Source organism: Nelumbo lutea, chromosome 8, assembly GCF_056320005.1.
Source record: "Nelumbo lutea isolate HS-2025 chromosome 8, American lotus-T2T, whole genome shotgun sequence".
Taxonomy (NCBI): Eukaryota; Viridiplantae; Streptophyta; class Magnoliopsida; order Proteales; family Nelumbonaceae; genus Nelumbo; species Nelumbo lutea.
Window position 1 is genome coordinate 57,696,796 of NC_142691.1, and position 20,814 is coordinate 57,717,609.

The window sequence follows — 20,814 nt, forward strand, 5'->3', positions numbered from 1 at the left end:
GCTGGGCTGGGCCATGAAAGGCATATTTTTTAAAAATAAATTGAAAAAATAATGAACATTTTCAAATAAATTAACAAAATAGGCAAAAAAAAAATGAAAACCAATCTTAAATTTTTATTTGATATGAATTTTGATGTATACAATTGATCATATATAAAATAATAAGATGAAATTAAAAAAAAAATACAATGCAATTGGATAAAATAGTATAATAAAGGGTAAACTTCTTAAACAACCTTTATGGTTTAGCTCATTGACTAAGTGTACCCTTACTGTTTGAAAATTGACTAATATTACCCCTACTATTTCTCACAATTGACTAACTCCACCCTTATCATTAGCATCTATTAATATTTCGTTAAAATATGTACACACGTAACATCATGTGACGTTTAAAATTTTTAAAACCCAAAACTACCATTATCTCCTTCCTCTTTACCCTGCACACCCTTCATCCTCCGACCTCTCTCTTTTCCCTTTATCTTCCTCCCACAGTCCATTAACACCAGATCATCGAAGAAAATTACACCGTATCCGCACCGTATACACTGGAGAAAGCCACAGTTTCAGACATTAAACATTGGCTTTGTCTGTTGGGTGTGATTTTCCCACTTTTCCATGCTAAAGCAGACTAGAAGGAAGAGTAAAGGCTGCACCCACGCTTCTTAAGTCCTCTCATTCCTCCCTTGTTTCCCTCTGCTCGTAAGTAATATAATCCTTCATCACGGAAAGGCTTCGATATCTGCAAATTGTTTGTTCCAGAGCTTAATAAGAAACTACCCTAGATTTATTTGTTCATCCATTTATTTCTTAAATATGGATCCCTATTTCAAAATATAGCTCCATTGATCGATTTGTTGAGGCCTTGTTGCCGTCGAAGCCTTACCTTCGCAGCCTCAAAGTTGATTGTAGCCAACTCAATGATTTCTCTGTCGAGCATCTGGTCTAGCCTTATCTGAATGAACTTTGCCTTCATAATTGCTAGGATTCTAGCGAAAAGCTACTCTCGGAGGTTAGAGGTCCATGTAATTTCACCCAGTAGTGGGAGTTACAGGGTTGTTTTAGACTTAGAGCTTTGTATTTTTTAAGCCACAGGGCAGCTTAGGCATTTTGCATGGGTTTTAACGGAAGTTAACGGTGAGAATGGAGTTAGTCAATTGTGAGAAACAGTACGGGTAGCCTCAGCCAATTTTCAAACAACAAGTGTATAGTTAGTCAATTAGGTAAACCATAAAGGTAGTTTAAGAAATATACCCTATAATAAAATTGAAAATAAAAATTAATATATTAATATATTATATATTATTATATAATTTATTATTATATATACAATTATGCATATACACACACACACACATATATATATATGTATATAATTATATAATTATTATAGTATATATGGGCCATGTTGTGGGTCATTCTGAGGGCCATGCCAACATGGCCAACATTATTGTGTCATGTCATGCCGGTCCATGAGCCTGAAAACTCAAAACTGACATGGCCCATACCTCCCTGCCATGCCCGGCACAGCCCACATCTTACAATGGCAAGCTATGCCAAGCCTTGGGTGACATGACCCAATTTATAGCTCTAATTATTAGGCTGGGCCAGGCCTGTCTTAACACCTAGCACAAGGGCTATAGTTGGACCTTGGCCTATAACTTTAAATATAACAACTTATATTACATGACATATAATATACCTATCAAATAAGGTTACATCATCAAATATATATAACCAATCAACCAGCTTTCATCAAAATTTACAGAGTTTTGATTGGTCAAAGTCTTTATAATATTATGTCTTTTCGGCATCATAAATTTTTCTATACAAAATATATATTTATACTTCTTTATATTTATAAAATACACTAAATATATAATACATAAATGCAGTAGGCCGAGCCAAACGGTGCTTTGGGGCTGGGCTAGCCTTCTCTTCTTGGGAGATGAGGGCTTTAAAATCCAAGAGATACAACCATCCTCGTCTATTGATAGGACATGTATTCGTAGCAATTTAGAATAGCCACGGCTTACTGTTGGCCAATAGAATTATGTATCTCTTGCCCATGAGAATTCTGCCTACGTCTACCCACAACACATTATCCTTGTGAATCGAGAACATCTCTCTCTGTATAATATTATGTAGGAGGATGAGATGCTCTCCATGTGTGACTGCGATGTTATGTGGGTAGACATGAGTAGAGTTTGTATGAACAGGAGATCTGAACTCAACATTTTGTTCATACTGTCTTGTGGATGTGATTAGCAGTAACAGATATATCAAGGTGATCTTGAACAAACAGGAGCTTGGAGTCTTTTGGGAAAAAGTCGTTTTAGATAATAAATTGTTCACAAACAAACAAAATAGCTTTAAGGCCAATGGATTTGTGCGCTTGCTGAACCACACAAGTTAACATGAGGCATTTTAAATCGCATCAGAGTTTGTTGTTCAAATGTCTAAGTCACCGAATAAGCCTAATTTCATTAACACCTCTGGATGGCGTCTGATGGAATGGTACCCAGCTTAGGTGGAGACGGGAGAGATTCATGTAAATCTTTAATTTGAGATTTAGGTAGTGTTTGGTACTGTGTTCATTTCGTGGATTGATCATTTCGGTGTATGTCACAGGCTGAATAGAGTTCAATTTGATGTGGATGAGATTAGTCCACAATATATTGGTTAGGGTCCCTTTGGTATGCAGGAATAGGGGTTTGGATTTGGATTCTAATTGTTTGATTGGATGGAATCACAATCCATTTCAATCAATTTTAGTTCTAATTCCAATTTCAGTCCGAACCAAATAAGTGAGGAGAATAGACCATTCTGATTCTGATTCTAAAAGATTCCAATTCTGACTATGAACCAAATGGACCCTTAGTTGGTTAGATATCAGTAATTCAATGTGTACCATCATCCAACTGATTGCACTATCTTAAATGGAGGGATAGCTCATTGGCCCCATTATGAATGGCCCTGGTTAAAATCATGCCTATTTTTTTTTCTGATAGGGGCTACACAAGACCGGGGGAGGGGGTAGCACGTCCCCACAAATCACTATAACAAATGAAAGCAAAAGGCAAAAGAAGCTTACAGAAATTAATTGAAACAAAATCTGGGTCAGACGTCTGAGCTTCATGGGCTCTATGAGCCAACCAATCAGTAGCTTGATTCGTTTCATGATAGACATGCCTGTAGGCGATACCATCATCGCATTTCTCATTCAGCTCCCAACAGTTGAGAGTGGTCATCCTAAGGTTCCATGTGACCGTTGTCACACTGTTAAGGCAGGAAATCATGAGCTTGGAATCGTCTTAAATAACTAGAGGAAAATCCCTGAAATTCATAACCAAGCTATGGGCTTCCAATGCATCCCATGCCTCAACCTTATTAATAGATGTAATACCCAATTTATAGCCTTTAAAATCCAACACCTCACCAAGATGGTTTCCATCTAGAATAGCTATGATGCATAAGCCCCTATTCCCACAAGATGCAACAAAATTAGTCTTAATTATTCCAATCTAAAGGGGGTTCCACCTAACCAACTAGGTGTGGGATCAAATACATGTAACTGCTGGCTCTCCTTGGTATATATATAGGTAGTGGACCACTCATGTGCATTCGGCATTTGTTCCCACCCCTTAACCCCTGAAATGTGTAATATATAATATCAAAAAATAAAAGTTGAGCTAGGTCTGGCCCAAGGGCCAGATCTTAATACCCGAAGTTGGCCTCCTAGTGGCATAGATGGTAAATTAGATGCCCTTTTGGGAGGGATTTCCCACATCGGCTTTCTCACTTTACACTATAGGGCTCACATGGAAAGCTATGGTTGGTGAAAAACCTGAAAATCTGAAATACACTTTCATTCACACTCACCATTTGGGAGGGCTTCAACTTTGATTGAAATGCATTGATTGAGCCGATTATTTTTATTTTTTTTTTTGACAGATAGAAAATCTATATAAGAGAGAAGAAACCATTACAAAGTCTTCTACCTAGCAATCTCAGCCTGATAATCATTTAATACAGGTTCAATTTGGAAGGAGTACAAATACAAATGTAGAGTACAAAACCTTACATTTTATATTATTTTGTATGTATTTGTACTGTACACATTTGTATTTGTACTCCTTCCAAACTGAGCTTTATGGGTCAGACAATTAAAGTTTCTATTTACATAATGTTGTTACCTGGGATGGGCTAGGTAAATTCGTTTCCGAGCCAAGGGCTGATTGATGAGTCCGAGGTCCATTATAGTTGAGGGCTGGGTAGGTCAGACCTGTGGAGAGAGAGAGAGCATTAGAGGCCCCGGGTGCTAATCTGAGGCGAAAATTCCGATGGTCAAGTTAGTACGGGTGTGACAAAAGGTGGACAAGGCCTGAGATTGGGATGCTCAAGCGACGCCACAATGGAGGCAAGGGAGTTCTTAGTAGTTCAGAGTCTAGATGCCTACTGGGGGGGGGGGGGGGGGGGGTCACCCTCTATTTATACTTGAGATCGCCTGGAGGTAGGTAGACGTGGATGGCCAGGATGTGGTCTAGCCTTAAGGAAGCGGCCATCCGAGGCCGCTACATGTGGCTGCGCTATTGGCCCCATGTCATGCGCCAAACTCTGCTCTTCGTGCACTCTCATTGGATCCGCTCTGCACACCGCATTATGCCACACATTTTCATTCCATTGGCCCGAGTGACAAGCGGCTACATCACATAACAAAACTTAATGCTAATAGAGTTCAGAATCAAGTTCATGGTTCTAGACAAAAGCCAATGGCAAGACCAGGGGAGATCTACATTCTTCTTCAAGGCCTTTACTACTTGTTGGGCATCCGAGCATGTACATATTTCTCCATAATTCTAGTTACGAAGCTTCCTTAAAGCCTGCATAACTGAAAACAATTCAGCTTAGATAATTATACCAAAACTAAATAAGGAATCAGAAAATTTTCCTACATCAGTAAAGGCAATTAAATCAGTAGATGAGATACAGAAAGTTGCAATTTATGGTCTAGACAGTGAACAACAGATGCTGCATTTTCATTCAAAGCATCGATGGATTGTTGAAGAGTTTGGTTGACCATGTTAATGATTACTTACGGCAAGATTTGCCTATTTCTAAAACATTTCTCATTCAGAGCATACCAAATATAATAACAGGCAATAGCTATCCCTTCCAACATTCTAAACAAAAGTTGATTATCAAAACCTTAGTTACTTAAGGTGTTTATGCATAAGGACCAAGAACCATGAAATAAGTAGTGAAACCATAAGTTCCAAGAATTTCCAAAGAAAACAACCTGAGAAAACTGACAATTAGTAAAAAGGTGGATTGATGATTCCACATCACTATTGCAAAGAGCATAGAGTTTATCCAGTCTTTCCACAAAGAGTAAATCTTTTACTAGAATAAAATCATTAAATACTCTCTAAAAAAATAATTGATAACGTAGAGGAATAGAAAGTTTCCAGATTTTATCAAGGCAAAATTTGAGATCTGAGGAGATATTTGGAAGGGAATTTTGTTGTTTTTCTTGTATTCCTCTTTCAATGTATATTTACCAGATTTATGACTTGTCCAAACACAAGAGATTTCATTGTTTGATGGAAAGATAGGAGTTCTCAGAATTTTTTAAGCTTCATCTATGGAAAAGAAAATGGATTAGACTGATATTCCACTTATCTGAGGTAAGTAAATGTGAAATGTTCATGTTCCTCATCTGAGGAGCTAGAGGGAAGGAAATCCAAGAAAATTTGTTATTAGATTGAATCCAAGGGACTTAATGAACAAGGAAGGAGGAATTCTCATTTACTAGATATCCACTTTCTGAGGTTAATTCAATAAGTTTTGGGCATATCTCTTTCCAGTATAGTGAACCTTTAGAAGCTATGGAATAATGTATAAGACTAATTTCTAAGGTATTTTGACTTCCAAATCTAAGCCAATTGTTTATGTTGTTCATTTAGAAATTTCTAAGTGACTTTTTGAAGGAGGGCATGATTTGCTAGATTTAAATTTCTAAAACCTAATCCTCCACAAGCATTGGGTAATATAAGAGTATTCCAGGAATGCCAACGATAAGGGTGTTTGCAAGAGTTAGATACTCCCCACCAGAAATTTCTAATTATTATTTTTTTTTCATTTGATCAATGGTTTTTTTAGGAAACTTGACAAGGGTCATGGCGTAGAGAGGAATGGCTTGGACAATAGATTGAATTAGGATTATCTTTCCTACTTGACTAATTGCAGATGCCCTCCAATTATTAAGTTTAGCCTTGAGATTGTCTAAGATGTAATTCAATCTAGTGTGAGCACTAGAAAAATGGCTCACTTGCCACTTAGGTTGGAAAAGTCGCCAATCTGTAGGGTGCTCTATTTCACCAAGAGGAAGATGAACAATAGTTCGCCAACGGAAAGAGAAGATGTAAAGGAAGGGGGAAGAACGAGGAAAGTAGAGAAAATGGAAGAACGGAGAGGTACTAGAGGGAAAATGATCCTGGTCATTATCGCTAGTATTTCCTATGTTCATTGTCGAGAAGGTGATGAATAGTGCTTTTTTGGGCAAAAAACAAAAGACGGAAGAGGAAGAAAGAGAATAAGAAAAGGAAGAAGATAGGAAATAGGGAGGGAGTAATTGAGTGGGGGTGCCGTCGTTGTTACCCTACTTCTGGGTTCGAACAGGGAAGCAGAGGAATAGTGGGTTAGGGTGAATGGAAAACTTAGGTTGAATTTATATGGGAGGTAAGGGTAATTTTGTATATTTAAGGACATTTAAGGGTATTTTTGTAATTTTGAGAAAATTGGATCAAACTGGTCCAGGGGGTCAAACTGGGACCTTGGTTCAATAATGGGTGGTTCCGGATCAAAAAAGTGGAGGGTTGATAAGGGTTTTGTGTGAACGGGTTTGCGAGATTGGCTGAAACAAAATCTTTTTATATGAAAGGGCAAATGATGGTAATTGTGGCTGAAATTTCATAAAGAAGGGTTTTAGGGCAGTCTGAGGTTATTGGTAAGGTTAGATTGAGCCAACTGGACCTGGATTGGGCCAATCTGGAAAGGGTTTAATTAAGTTAATCTAGTACCTCAAAATGGAATCTTTGTGTGATTGAAGGGTAAATGGAAGTATTTTAGGCTGAGATTCACAGGTGGGTATTTAGGGGTGTCCAAGAGCTAATTATGAGGTTTCATTAGTCTTAGAGGATCAAGATCATAGAAATTTGGGTTGACGAAATGTTTCGAATGGAATCTTGGTTTGTTAAAAGTGCAAGTGGAAGAATTTGGGGGTGAAATTTTATAAGCAGGTGTCATGGTATGTCCAGAGTCTAAAAGGTGTTGTTTAATCGATTTGGATGTGTCAAGATCAAGGTAATCAGGGTTTTGAGCATTTAGGCTAACAAAAGGAGTCAAAATGGAATCTTTTTTTGATGGACGAGTGAACGGAGGAATCTTAAGTTCAAATTTCATGGGTAGGTATTTTGTGAGGTCCTGGGTATGGTGGTTGTGTCTGATCTAATTGTTGAGGTGTGGGTAGGGGTTGATCAGGGCCATCGGATAGGTATCAAGCATGTTTAGCAGTGGATCAAGGTCTCTAGGGGTAAAATTCAGGTTTTTTTGGTTTTTGGATGTTATGAAATGATCAAAAAGGTCTAATAAGGAATTTGGGGCGAATTGGGGTTTAGGTGGCGGATCGAGCAAAAATCTGGTGTTAACATCTAGCATGTCTATTCCTAGACCAAATTAGAGGAAGACGCTAATATTTAGAGTGTTTGTTAAGAGGGTATATGTGAGGTTATCTCTTGATCATGCGTTGATGTCTAGGGTGAATGTTTTTACTACAAGAAAACCCCGGACTTCTCCATATAAATCAATGCCCAAAAGCGGTATGAAACTTAAGGAGAATTTGATGCAAATTATCTATTTCTTCCCTATGGGCATGAATAAATAACATTACATCATTTGCAAAGAATAAATGGGAGACTTTTGGAGAGGAAGGGGTAAGAGAAATTCCTTGTAATTTTCCTTCCTATTCTGCATGAAGTAAAAGTCAAAATAAGCTCTCCATGGCTAAAATGAATAAATAAGGAGATAGAGGATCTCCTTACCTAAGGCCTCTAGAGCGGCAAAAATGTTCTCCTAAAGTACCATTTATTAGAATTGGAAAGGAGACTGTAGAAATATACTATTTTATCATTTGGTAGAAATCTTCCGAAAAACCAAGAAAAGATAAAATTTTAGGGAGAAAATAACATTCTAGACAGTTATAGGCTTTAGACATATCTACCTTAAGAGTAATATTGCTTGTTATCAGCACCCAATTTTACTCGGTCCCACTTCTCATACCACAAGGGCCTGATCGAACCTCACCAACCCCTTTCAATGTGGTAAAATCCAATGACATCAATTTTCAACTTGAATACCCTCAAATCCACAATTGATCTATACTATTCCCTTTCAACGACCATGATCGCAACACATCACCACTTCCACCACACCATCAAACTTCACCATATGAAACAAAACCTTTTAAGATCCAACCATACCACGTTTCAACCCTAAAGTCCTTGATTTTGTCGTTCACTTATAAGACATTCTGTTTCGAGGTATCTAGTCCCATGACGCTTCTCAAACCAAAAACCTATAATCCATGCATCTTGGATGTGATTAAATCATCCCAATAGCATTGTACTTCAAATAAATGTCAATCCACCAAAATCCAATACAAATATCCCCACCTTTGACCATTCATCAAAATAAGATTTCATTTTAAGCCACCTCATTGACCTAGATATTTGCTATCCAAATTCCTTTGATTCTAACACCTCTAAAGACATGAAACGAGCCTATTGAACTCCAAATATCGTCATCAACCACCCATCAAATTTCATATCTAAAAATACCTATATTGTCCTTCGTATGCAAAGATTCTGAATGAACCACTCACGTTGCTTGATACCCTCCAAACTCAATATTTGCACTATGAAACACCATTACCCGCCTCATATAAATCTTTGTCAACCCCCAATCAACAATATGTCCAATTTCGATCCTTGAAATGATAGCTTTACCCTTTATTTGGAAAGATTTTGAATGAACCACTTACATTGCCTGATACCCTCTGAACTTAAGATTGGCAGTACAAAACACCGTCAAATCTCATCGAAACCCCTATTAATCCCTTGATCAATGATCCATCCGACTTTGAACCTTGAAATGATGATTTTACCCTTTACCCAAAAAGATTCTAGATGAACCACTAACAATGCCTAATACCTTCCAACTCAAGATTTGCACTATGAAACACCATTTCCCACCATCAAACCTCATCAACCCCTCGGTCAACAATCCATCCAATTTTGAACATTGAACTAATGATTTTACCCTTCATCCATAAAGATTCCAAATAAACCACCTACATCGTTTGATACCCTCCGAATTCAAGATCTTCACTATGAAACACCTTTGTCAACCCCCTAATCGATGATCCATCCAATTTTGAACCTTGAAATGATGGTTTTACCCTTCATCTAGAAAGATTCTAAATCAACCACTTTTATCACCCAATACTCTTCGAATTCAAGATCAACATTACAAAACACCATCAAACCTCGTCCAAACCTTTGTCAAACCCTAATCGACGATTCATCCAATTTTGAACCATGAAATGATGATTTTACCTTTTATCTAGAAATATTCTAAATCAACCACTCCTATCACCTGATACTCTCTGAATTCAAGATCGACACTACAAAACACCATCAAACCTCATCCAAACCTATGTTAACCCCTCGATCAACGATCCATCCCATTTTGAACATTGAAATGATGATCTTACCCTTCATCCAGAAAGATTCTGAATAAACCACTCCTATCGCTCGATACTCTCTAAATTTAAGATCTACACTACAAAACACCACTAAACCTCATCCAAACATTTATCAGCCTCTTGATCAACGATTTGTCCAACTTTCAACCTTGAAATGACCATTTTTCCTTCCATCTAAGAAAACGCCACCGACCATCACCATTAGGCTTGGTCAAACCCATTTTCATCCTTTTAATCGACGATCTAGAAAATATAGGCCATAAAATGCCTATTATGCCCTTCCATCAAGGACATTTCCGTTTAACACAATCTTATGTATTGGGTTACAATAGCTAGTTTTCTCACCCCTGGGTGCTCATAAAATGAAGACTTTAAATCTAAAACGTTCATTTGTTTCCACCTCTCTCAGGTTCCCAAAATTACTTTTCTAGTCCCTCCCCACCAAATCCTTTTTGTTTTTCCTTTTGTAAGAACTCCCTTAACACTTGTCACCCACCTAACCATTAGATCTCCTTAAAACTTCCCAAATGTCATTTCTTCACTTTTGAAAATTACATCATAGTCCTTACTTATGAATCTTGTTTCAAAGTATTTGCAAAGAGGCCCTACCATGTGTCAAAACCCCAACCATTCGATCTCCTTACTTCTAGCCTTGTTAATCCCAACCATGAGTTACTTTCTTTCTTTTTGGCAAGATCTAGGCTCCCCTTGCCATTTTTGGAAGATCCCCTTTTACTTCCTAAGAAAACCAAGTAATTTTTCCTTCCAAGAAAACTCATGTACAAGAAAGGCAATTTTCTTGTTCTTTAAGAAATAAAAATATTTTTGTGGGAGAAAGAAAAGGAAAGAAGACACTCCATTCAAATGAGACTAATATGGGAAGCTCCTAATAACCCAAAGGGTCTCTAGATGTTTCCTCTCCTTTGAATCCATTGTGGCTAACTTCCAACTGAATTGCTTTCTTTCTTAACCAAAAATAGAAGTCCTCTTCACTTAAAAAGAGATATTTTCCCTCTCTAAAGGTCTCTCTCTCCAAAATTCGACATGCACTTCATTGCATTCACTCTCTCCTCTTTTTTCAACCAAAAATACACTACTCTCCCCAATCTCCCTTCTAACATTTTCTTTTTCCCTAGTCTTTTTTAGTGGAAACAAAGAAAACACAAAAGCAACTTTAAGGTTGTTCCATACCCATTGAAACCCTCCTTCCCCTTCACTTTTTTCATCCAAAGTCAGGTCCAAAATGGTAGAGACAATGCTCAACCATGATGCTCCGTGATAGATGCAAGTGCAAAGACTAGAAGGATGTGTGGCACAAGAAATAAGGAATTTTTTTTTATCACATTGTCCATCAGAACTCCAACATTTTCACCCTTAGTCGTAAGGAAAAAGCCATATGTGAAGGTAATCTCCCCTCACTGGTTTAAGATTAGCTACAGTCATGTATCTAGTCCCTTTTTAGACCCATTTTTTGTGTTTTCTTCTTTTTTCATGTGTCTTTTGTAAGAAAAATCATTTAAAACAAATAGTTTTAAATCTTTTTTTTTTCATTGTTTTGGCTTCCTTTGGATCGGCTTTGGTAATTAACTAATGGCACTTGACTGAATATATGTATAGAATTTTTTTCCTCTTTTTGTGATGTTGGGTAAAGCCGGTTAGGTTGTTGTTTGGGAAGCTTACTCTCGAACTCATGTATGCTAAACGTTGAGTTCTTCTTCAGTCTTTTGATCATAGAGCTAGGTGTGTTTATTTATTGGCATTGCTAGTCCTCGTTTGTCTTGTTTATTTTTCCTTTGTAATGCTTGACCCACTTAAATCCATATTAAAGGAACGACCATGTGATAGATTTTATGAGAAGTCAATCTTCCTCCTCTCCACGAGTAGGAGCAGGGAGGACATTGGATAAAGGAGGAGTGGTCATGTATTCAACTGTGCCTTTGATCCTCTAAGAGTCTCCCATGCCTACAAATAAGTAGAGGAGGGGATTGGCTCTTATGAAAAAATATCTTCCTCATGGCACAACCCTCATTGGATTTGGAGGAATATTCATACACCTTTACTTTTAATCTTCTTCTTCTTCTTCTTCTTCTTCTTCTTCTTCTTCTTCTTATTATTATTATTATTATTATTATTATTATTACTTGATTGCCTAGAATCTCACCTGATATTAGTTTTGGGGTCAATGTGTACTATTTAACAAGGGAGGCTGATCACTCCCTTGTTCCAGTCCAGGATGAGTGGTGGCTCCCACATGTTTTCATGTTACCATAGAAGTGGAACCCAAAATTCAATGGGATATCCACACCTTACCTTGATTTTTGTGTTTTAGGTAGTGGAATATTTCTTAGGTAATGATAGAATTGTTAGACATTTGATGTCCTAGGACAAAAGCCACCTGATTTGGGGCAATGCACTTATCTAGAAGAGTAAAAAGTCTACCAGTTATCAATTTATCTATCACTTTATAAATGACAGGATGGTAGTCTTGAACTTTTGTATAATCCACTTTTTAAGGAATAAGACAGATAAAGGTATGATTCAACATTCACAGGAGCTTCTTATTTTGGAAAAATTCCTCGACTACCTGTATTATTTCTGGTCCCATCATATCCCAATACTCCTTGAAAACAATAGCTATCATGCCATCTTGTCTTAGGAATTTTAGATTCTTTATACTAAAAAGGGTTGCTTTGATTATTATTATTATTATTATTATTATTATTATTATTTTTTCCTTCCGGCATTCATATTACAAGAATGGGAGAGGGTGCTTAACACCTTCCCTCTCTCTCCCTTGATTGTTTAGAATCTCACCTGATATTAGTTTTGGAGTCAATTTGTACTATTTAACAAGGGAGGCCCATCACTCCCTTGTTCTAGTCCATGATGAGTGGTGGCTCCCACATGTTTTCATGTTGCCATGGAAGTGGAACCCAAAATTTAATGGGATATCCACACCTTACCTCGATTTTTGTGTTTTAGGTAGTGGAACATCTCTTAGGTAATGATAGAATTGTCAAACATTTGATGTCCTAGGACAAAAGCCATTTGATTTGGGGCAATGCACTTATCCAGAAGAGTACAAAGTCTACCAGCTATCAATTTATCTATCACTTTACAAATGACAAGATGGTAGTCTTGAACTTTTGTACGATCCACTTTTTTAAGGAATAAAACAGATAAAGGCATGATTCAACATTCACAGGAGCTTCTTATTTTGGAAAAATTCCTGGACTATCTGTATTATTTCTGGTCCCATCATATCCCAACACTCCTTGAAAACAATAGCTAGCATGCCATCTTGTCTTGGGAATTTTAGATTCTCTATACTAAAAAGGGTTGCTTTGACTTCACCAACTGAGGGAATCTTTAGGAGCATATTGTTTTCTTCCTTAGTAACCAATGAGGGTAATTAAATGTGGTAATTCCTCTATCTCTTGGGAATCCTGGGACAAATAGAGCTAAAAAAAGTATTCTGTAAAAATATGAGATGTCTTAATGAGAAGATTTTCAATTATTCTACTCATTTTTTACTCTATCAATATAGTTCATTTTCCTCCTAAAAAAGGGTACTCTTATGAAAGAAATTTATATTTCTTGTCTCCAAAATTTAACCATGTGGCAAGATTTTGGTCTCCAATAACTTTCTACTTGCCATATGGATGTTTCATATTCCTTGTACAAGCTAGTCAAGTTGTAATGGTTCTTCAATTGTTCAACCTATAAAATTTGAGCTTCCAATCTTTTTAGTTTATCTTTTGTCTCTATAAAAGTTTTCCTCCTCCAATCTATTAAATGCTCCTTCATCCTACCCAATCTTTAGGTTAGCCTATAAGTTACATAACCATTGGTTTAACAATTCCACCTCTCTTCCATAACTTGTTCAAATGAACTATCAGCTAACTACATTTCATAAAATCTAAAAGGTTTTAAAAGGTTTAGGATAAGAGGATTTAAATTTAGAAGTAGATGGTGATCTAAACCCCATCTAGATCCTAATGAGAGGGAAACGTTAGGGAATAAATTTAAGCATCAGGGGAAACTATAGCTCTATCAAGAGTTCGTTTGATGTGTCATTTACTTCTTTTATTTGTCCAAGAAATTCCTCCTCCATGAATGTTTAACTCTAATAGATTTTGATTGAGGATAAAGTTCCTGCATTGTCTAGAATTTTGAGAGGAGGAGGCATAAGTAGAAGTAGAAGGGTCTAATGAATCTTATGAAGTTGCTTCATTAAAGTCCCCTATTAATTAATATGGAAGAGAAATAGTTTGCAACCACCAATTTAGGTTTCCCCAAAATTTACTTTTTTGACTTTTAATAGATGGAACATAGATAAATCCTACAAACCAAGATATAGAATTTAAATGAATTTCTAGAAAGATGTACTTTGAATGAGACAAAAAAAATTAAAACCTTAAAACCAGATTTCCATAGAACTACTAAACCACCGGTTCTCCCTTCAAGTGTAATTGTATTAGAGTTAGGATAGTGTAATTTATTGGCTAAACTGTCTATTTTATCATCAAGGATTTTTGTCTCAGATAAGAATATAAAATCTAAATTTATTCTATAGACAAAATCCCTTAGTCCTTGAATTGCCTTGCAACGCCCAGTTCCATGACAATTCCAACTCATAATGATCATGGATAGGGGTGGGGCTGATTAGGGCCAACCACCTCCACCCATAGGAATAAAAAATAAGAAGATAAGATAATATGAGATACACTTATCGTGTTCTGATCTTTAGAGTCATGATCAGTGTCTCAAAAATCGACATGATCAATAGGGACAATGTGTTCATCAGGATTTGAAGGCTCAAAAGATTCTAGCCTATTGTAAATTAGGAGATTTGGAGAAGTATGGTCAATCTCTAGATATGACAGTAAATCCAATATCGACCTTTTCCCTCGAAAAATTGAAGAGGGACCGGATTGATCATCCATCAGACGATTTAGAAGAGATTGGGTATTAACAGCAATCCAGAAAGTTTCAAAAGAGACCCAAATTGGAGGTGGAGCCGTTGAAGTTGATGCAGCCAATAGATTTGGAGGAACAAGAGTTGGAGAAATATGGTGAGGATAATGATTTAGATTACTCAGTGGGGTTTCAAGGGTTGCTTCATCCTAAAGACTTCTCAGGGAAGGATGGGTGTTTGGGGGAATATTTACGAAGTCATTGAAAACAGATCATTTCTAGAAATGATGCATTACTTGTTTAGCCCTTAGCTAAGGCCCTAGCAAATTCATCGGATGACAACTAAAAAAACTGGTCATAAGATCTTTCAATTGTATGGGGCAAAGGTTGTGAACAACGTCAAAAAAGATTACCTATTTTCCCACACAAATAATAGGTCTAAGGCAAATCGTCATAATGATAAGTAACCCAATTGTGAATACTTACAAAACAACCAATTTTTAAAGGTCAATGAACTGATATAGTCACCTTTGTAGGGATATAATTTTGAATAACCAAGATGAAACAGATGGACCTAAATGCTAGAAAAGGATCCCACCAATGTCTACAGATAGATTTTCAGAAGGAAGATCATGAAGTTGAACCCAAAGTTCAACCTCTTAAAGGTTCCAAGCATATTGGGGTCACCCAAGAACCCAAGGTTGCATGAGAACCCATTGACCATTTAAAGTCCACAGACTATTATTTTTACTCCAAGCATAGTCCTCTTCATATCAGAAGTTTAGACGGAAGTGACCTCGACGAAAAGGCGCTAGTAGTAAGAAATTAGGATCTAAGTTCCAAAGTTCATAAAGACCTTGAACAACCTCATCGAACCAATCAGTTTGGCGAGGAAAGAGACAACAAATGAGGGAGAGCTACCAAGTTTCTTCTATATTTGGAGGAATGAGGGGCTAAATATTAACTACTTCAATGTTTCCATCACCATTACCATGAAGCATGTGTTGGAATGCTTCATTTAGAGCTTCAAAATTATCCATAATGAAAGATAAGCGTTAGAAGAAACTAGAGAGGAAGGAAGTGAGAAAGAGAACAAGAAACTGGAACACCAAGAGGAACTAGATGAAAGAAAATGATGATAGAAGATGGTTGGAGGAGAAGAAGAAAAAAATGAAGAGAACTAGAGAAAATACAAAGCAAACCAATTGAGACAAATTGCCACTGAAAGAAAAGAAAGGTGAAAAGACCGCCGAACCTACTTAGTAATAAATAACAAAGAGGGAAAAGATAAAGAAGTTTAGTTCAATTGTAACTAGATCAAAACAGACTCTTCTTGTTCAACTACACGGTTCATAATTTCAAACAAGTGTCAAAACAATGCTGAAAACTAGCTTAATCAAACGATACATATAACAAGGTAAGACAAGAAGACTCCCTGAATATTATGACCACACTGTATTTTGTTTATTTGGTGAATGCATGAAAAAGTGTTGCAACATGTTCCACACGAGCAGTATTACCGAAAACTAAGTGCTCTATTCCAAGGGATTTAAACTAAAGAGATCATATGGCATGTTTAGGTTTTCAAAAACCAATCATCGTTGAACATCCTCTAGATGTGACAATCCTTTGAAGCCTTCCACATGTAGGTAGTTTAACACTAGATTATTCTTCTCTCAAGCAGGATGTGCTCTACATAGCGCTCTGGTCTTTCTTCTTCGCAATGAAAAGTTAAATTTGATTGCAAGGTTCCAACTGATTAGTTGTCAATTGTGGTAAGATTTGGGATCTTGATTGAGCCAATTTGAAGAAGCTATTAAAGCTAGCTTCATGGGAATGTTGATTTTTTATTTGAATTAAATGTATTTGGGCTTGTTGGGTTTTTCACCAAACATAGCTTATGTTTGAGGAGTATAAAACTTTCATTGCTAACCATACCTAGACTTTAATTTCCCGACCTCATGATAAGAACATAGTAGGCAATTGGTGGGTGTATAAAATTAAGCATTGTCCAGACAGTTCAATGGACCGCTATAAGGTATGGTTGGTAGCCAAGTGTTACACTCAAGAAGTCACTTGGATTATGATAAAACCTTTAGTCTAGTGGTGAAACCAACCACCATTCACACTATCTTAGCATTATTTGTCTCTTTGCGGTGGGATTTACGTCAACTTGATGTTAATAATGCATTTTTTAATGGGCTTCTACAAGAAGAAGTATACATGTTTTAGTCCCTTGGGTTTGTCAACCCACATTTTTTACCTGTGTTTGTAAGATGAACCGATTTATCTATGGCCTTAAGAAGGGCTCCAAGGGTGTGGTTCACTTATCTTTGGGATCGTTTACTCATGTCGGATTTTTACGAATCTCAAGCTGACTCCTCCATGTTTATTTAGTGAATTGGTGACGACATTCTCATTCTATTAGCCTTTATGGACATTCTCTTGACTAGTTCTCATCCTACCTTCTTAGGTCTTTAGTTGATAAATTGAGTCTTTAATTTACCTTAAGAGATATGGGTCAAGCCCTTTAGTTCTTAGGTATTGAAATGACATACACTAAGAGTGGCATTCATTTTTGTCAACACAAATATGTAATTAACCTCCTTTTGAAGCAAAGCCAATTTATTCTCCTATGGAAACTTCCACATGCCTTGACCATTACTCTGCCAAAGCTCTATTTGATACTTCATTTTATCAAAGTATTGTTGGGACACTCTAGCATGTCACCGTCATCTGACCTTGTTGGGTAGTGTATGCTCTGTTTGCAATTTATTGTTATTATGAATAAAGGTGTAATTATTTCATGTGTAATGTGATATGTTTCTATTAATTTAACCCTTGGACTATATTTTAGGATTATATTTGAGACATCATATTAGGTATGTAATCTCAATGTTCTCAACTAGTGAACAGAATTAGGTGGTCTAATCCTGACAAGGTTTTTGCACACTATTTAAGTCAAGGTTAACATTTGCACACTTATCAGTGCTTTTTTGTGTTTGGGTCAATTTAAGGACCGACTACTCTTTAAACCATGGTCTGACCCGAAACACCCCTATAGGGGCATATCGAGAATGCCACGCTATAAAATGCATCGATCTATACATGCCGATACATAATGATATTTTGAACCTTGGTCTAAGTGATGGAGTAAATTGTTTTATTGGATAGGGTTGTAACCCAAAGTGTGAGAATGGGTGTTTACCTAAAACACAGGCCAAACCAAGTTTTAAATTATTCTTGGACTTTTAGAGAGATGGAATGGTTGAATCATTACTTGTAATCCTCGCCCTGATAATGGTACTCAATCAAATATTTAGCTAAATTTCTTTTGATATGCCAATCAATGAGATCCTTTTGGGATCAATATCTTGGTATGTTGGAGCAATTATGAGAGATGCATGGGCAAGTGATCATTGTGATATGATCAATTACTTTGTCAAACAAAAAGAATATTTGTGAATATACCCTCTTCAATAGATAGGTAATACTATCAATAGTGGATTTCAAAATTTGTTAAAATCTATTTTGTAGAAGTATATCTATATATTTAAATAGTTTATTTTGAAAAGGTGTTTGCAAAATAGTTCTTTCTCGGGATCCATTGATGAAAGGGTGTGACATTAGGCTATGTGTTTAAGGAATAATTCATATGAATCCTAGTGTTAGGTATTAATGGCTAAAAGATCATGTAAGAAGTGTCTTATTAGGCCTAAGACCTTGATGGACATATAGTTGGATTTAAACCATTAAACTGAAACTCATAAGATGGCCAAGGCCCAAGTAGTTGGTATTAGATACTAACAGACTGAAATGTTTAAGCCCATAACCTATTAGGTGATTCGCTCTTTAATTAGAATGAATTTGGCCCAATGGGCCCAATTGACTTCAAGTGAGTGAGAGGATCCAATAACTATTTGATCCAATACTCATGTGGGTCTCATGCCATACAACAATGTCTTTTCTCATTTCTTTTGAGAAGTCAAAGACATATTAGAAGTGGTTTAACCAATGTTGCAAGACTTCTATTTTGATTAGAAACATGACGATTCTTAACTAGACAAACTATGACTAAATTAGTGGTATATCTTAATCCAGCCAATATCCAATTCAATACTCATGTGGGTCTCATGCCATACAATAATGTCTTTTCTCATTTCTTTTGAGAAGTCAGAGACCTATTGGAAGTGGTTTAACCAATGTTGCAAGACTTCTATTTTGATTAAAAACATGATGATTCTTAACTAGAAAAACTATGGCTGAATTAGTGGTATATCTTAATCCAGCCAATATCCAATTGGATTAGAACATTTCCAGGGATCATTGTAGACTTAATATAAGTCTTTAAATACCTATTAAGGGCTAGAAATATAGGCCAAATTTGGTTCACTACTCTAGGACTCATTTTCTTAATTCTTGCTCATTCTAGGCAAAAATGGGAAAGAATGAATAGCATTAAAGTGTTTGGTTACAAAATTCTTGCCAATGGCCACATTCTTTTTAGAATGAAAAATCAGCCCCATAAAACAAAAATAGTTTGCAACATAAAAAATAATCATGCCCCATCTTGCTCATTTCATTCTTTGAGGAAACTCTACTTATAAAACTGTTGTCATAGATGTTTACTTTTGTGAAAGCACATTTATGAAAACACTTTTATAAAAGTAATTTTGCAAAAGCACTTTTTATAATACTACTTTTACATGAAAGAACTTTTATGAAAGTACTTTTATGAAAGTACTTTTACATGAAAACATATTTATGGATGCACTTTTACAAAGGACTTTTATAAAAGCACTTTTATGGAAGTACATTTATGAAAGCAATTTTATAAAAGTACTTTAATAAATCACTTTTATGAAAGTACTTTTATAAAATCACTTTTACGAAAGAACTTTTATGAAAACATTTTTACGAAAGTACTTTTATAAAAGCACTTTGTACTTTTACAAAAATACTTTTATGAAAGAACTTTTATAAAAGTACTTTTATGAAAATACTTTTATGGAAGCACTTTTATGAAAATACTTTTACAAAACATCTATGTCAATTGGTAAATATTGACTATTGGAGACCTAGGCTAGCGGTTTGTGAATACCAACACAATTTTTTTTAAGAATGAAAATGAGTAACATAGGACACTTGGTAGTCTTAAAAGAATTCTTTTTAAGGAAAAGTGTTTGGTTCATAGAAATATTTTCTCATTCTGCCTATTTTTACCCATTCTTTTCCATTTTAGAATTTCATCTTGGGTAAGAATGAGAATTGAACCAAACATGGCCATAGGTTACACATTTATACACTGTAGACAATACAATTCAGTCCAAAAGCCCCTATCTTTCACCTAGGATTGAACTTAAAATTGTATTCTCCTTTCTTCCTCCTTTGAACCACCTTCAAGAATGAAAATTTTGGGGATCACATACTATAGAAATCCTCTATTAACATACGTAATTTGGGAAGACAAGTACAGCTGTGTTCTCAAGGGATCTGTGGTTCAATATCAAAGGTTGCTCCATTTTCGACTAGAATGAATTGCTTGAGAGAGGAGATCGGATTCTTCAGCATAAACACCACAATTGTTCTTACACTTATGAGACTTTTCTATCAAGTAAAGTTCCAACCTTTCTAATTTTTTGATCTAATTTTATCTAGTTCAAATCCCAAAACCAATCTTGAGGAGAAATATTTCTCCTATGGCTCAGTTTGGAAGGAGTACAAATGCAAATATGTAGAGTGAAAAATTTTATATTTTGCATTATTTTGTATATATTTGCAATGTACATATTTGTATTCATACTCTTTCCAAACTGAGCTTATGTGATTATTTTCCTTATCTTGGTTCTTGAACCCTAGTTTTGGAAAAGCTTTGAACAAAAAAAGCTCACCCTTATGCATGCTACAACTTTCAATTGATATTAGAGAATTTGGTTTTTGAATCACACTCAAATTAATGAAATAATAATTCGATTATTTTGTTAAAATCGTATAAAATGATTTTTCTCTTTTCTTGATTAGTTCAATTGGAGGTATAATGGTTTACACCCTAGGGGGATGTGATCTGAAATTAG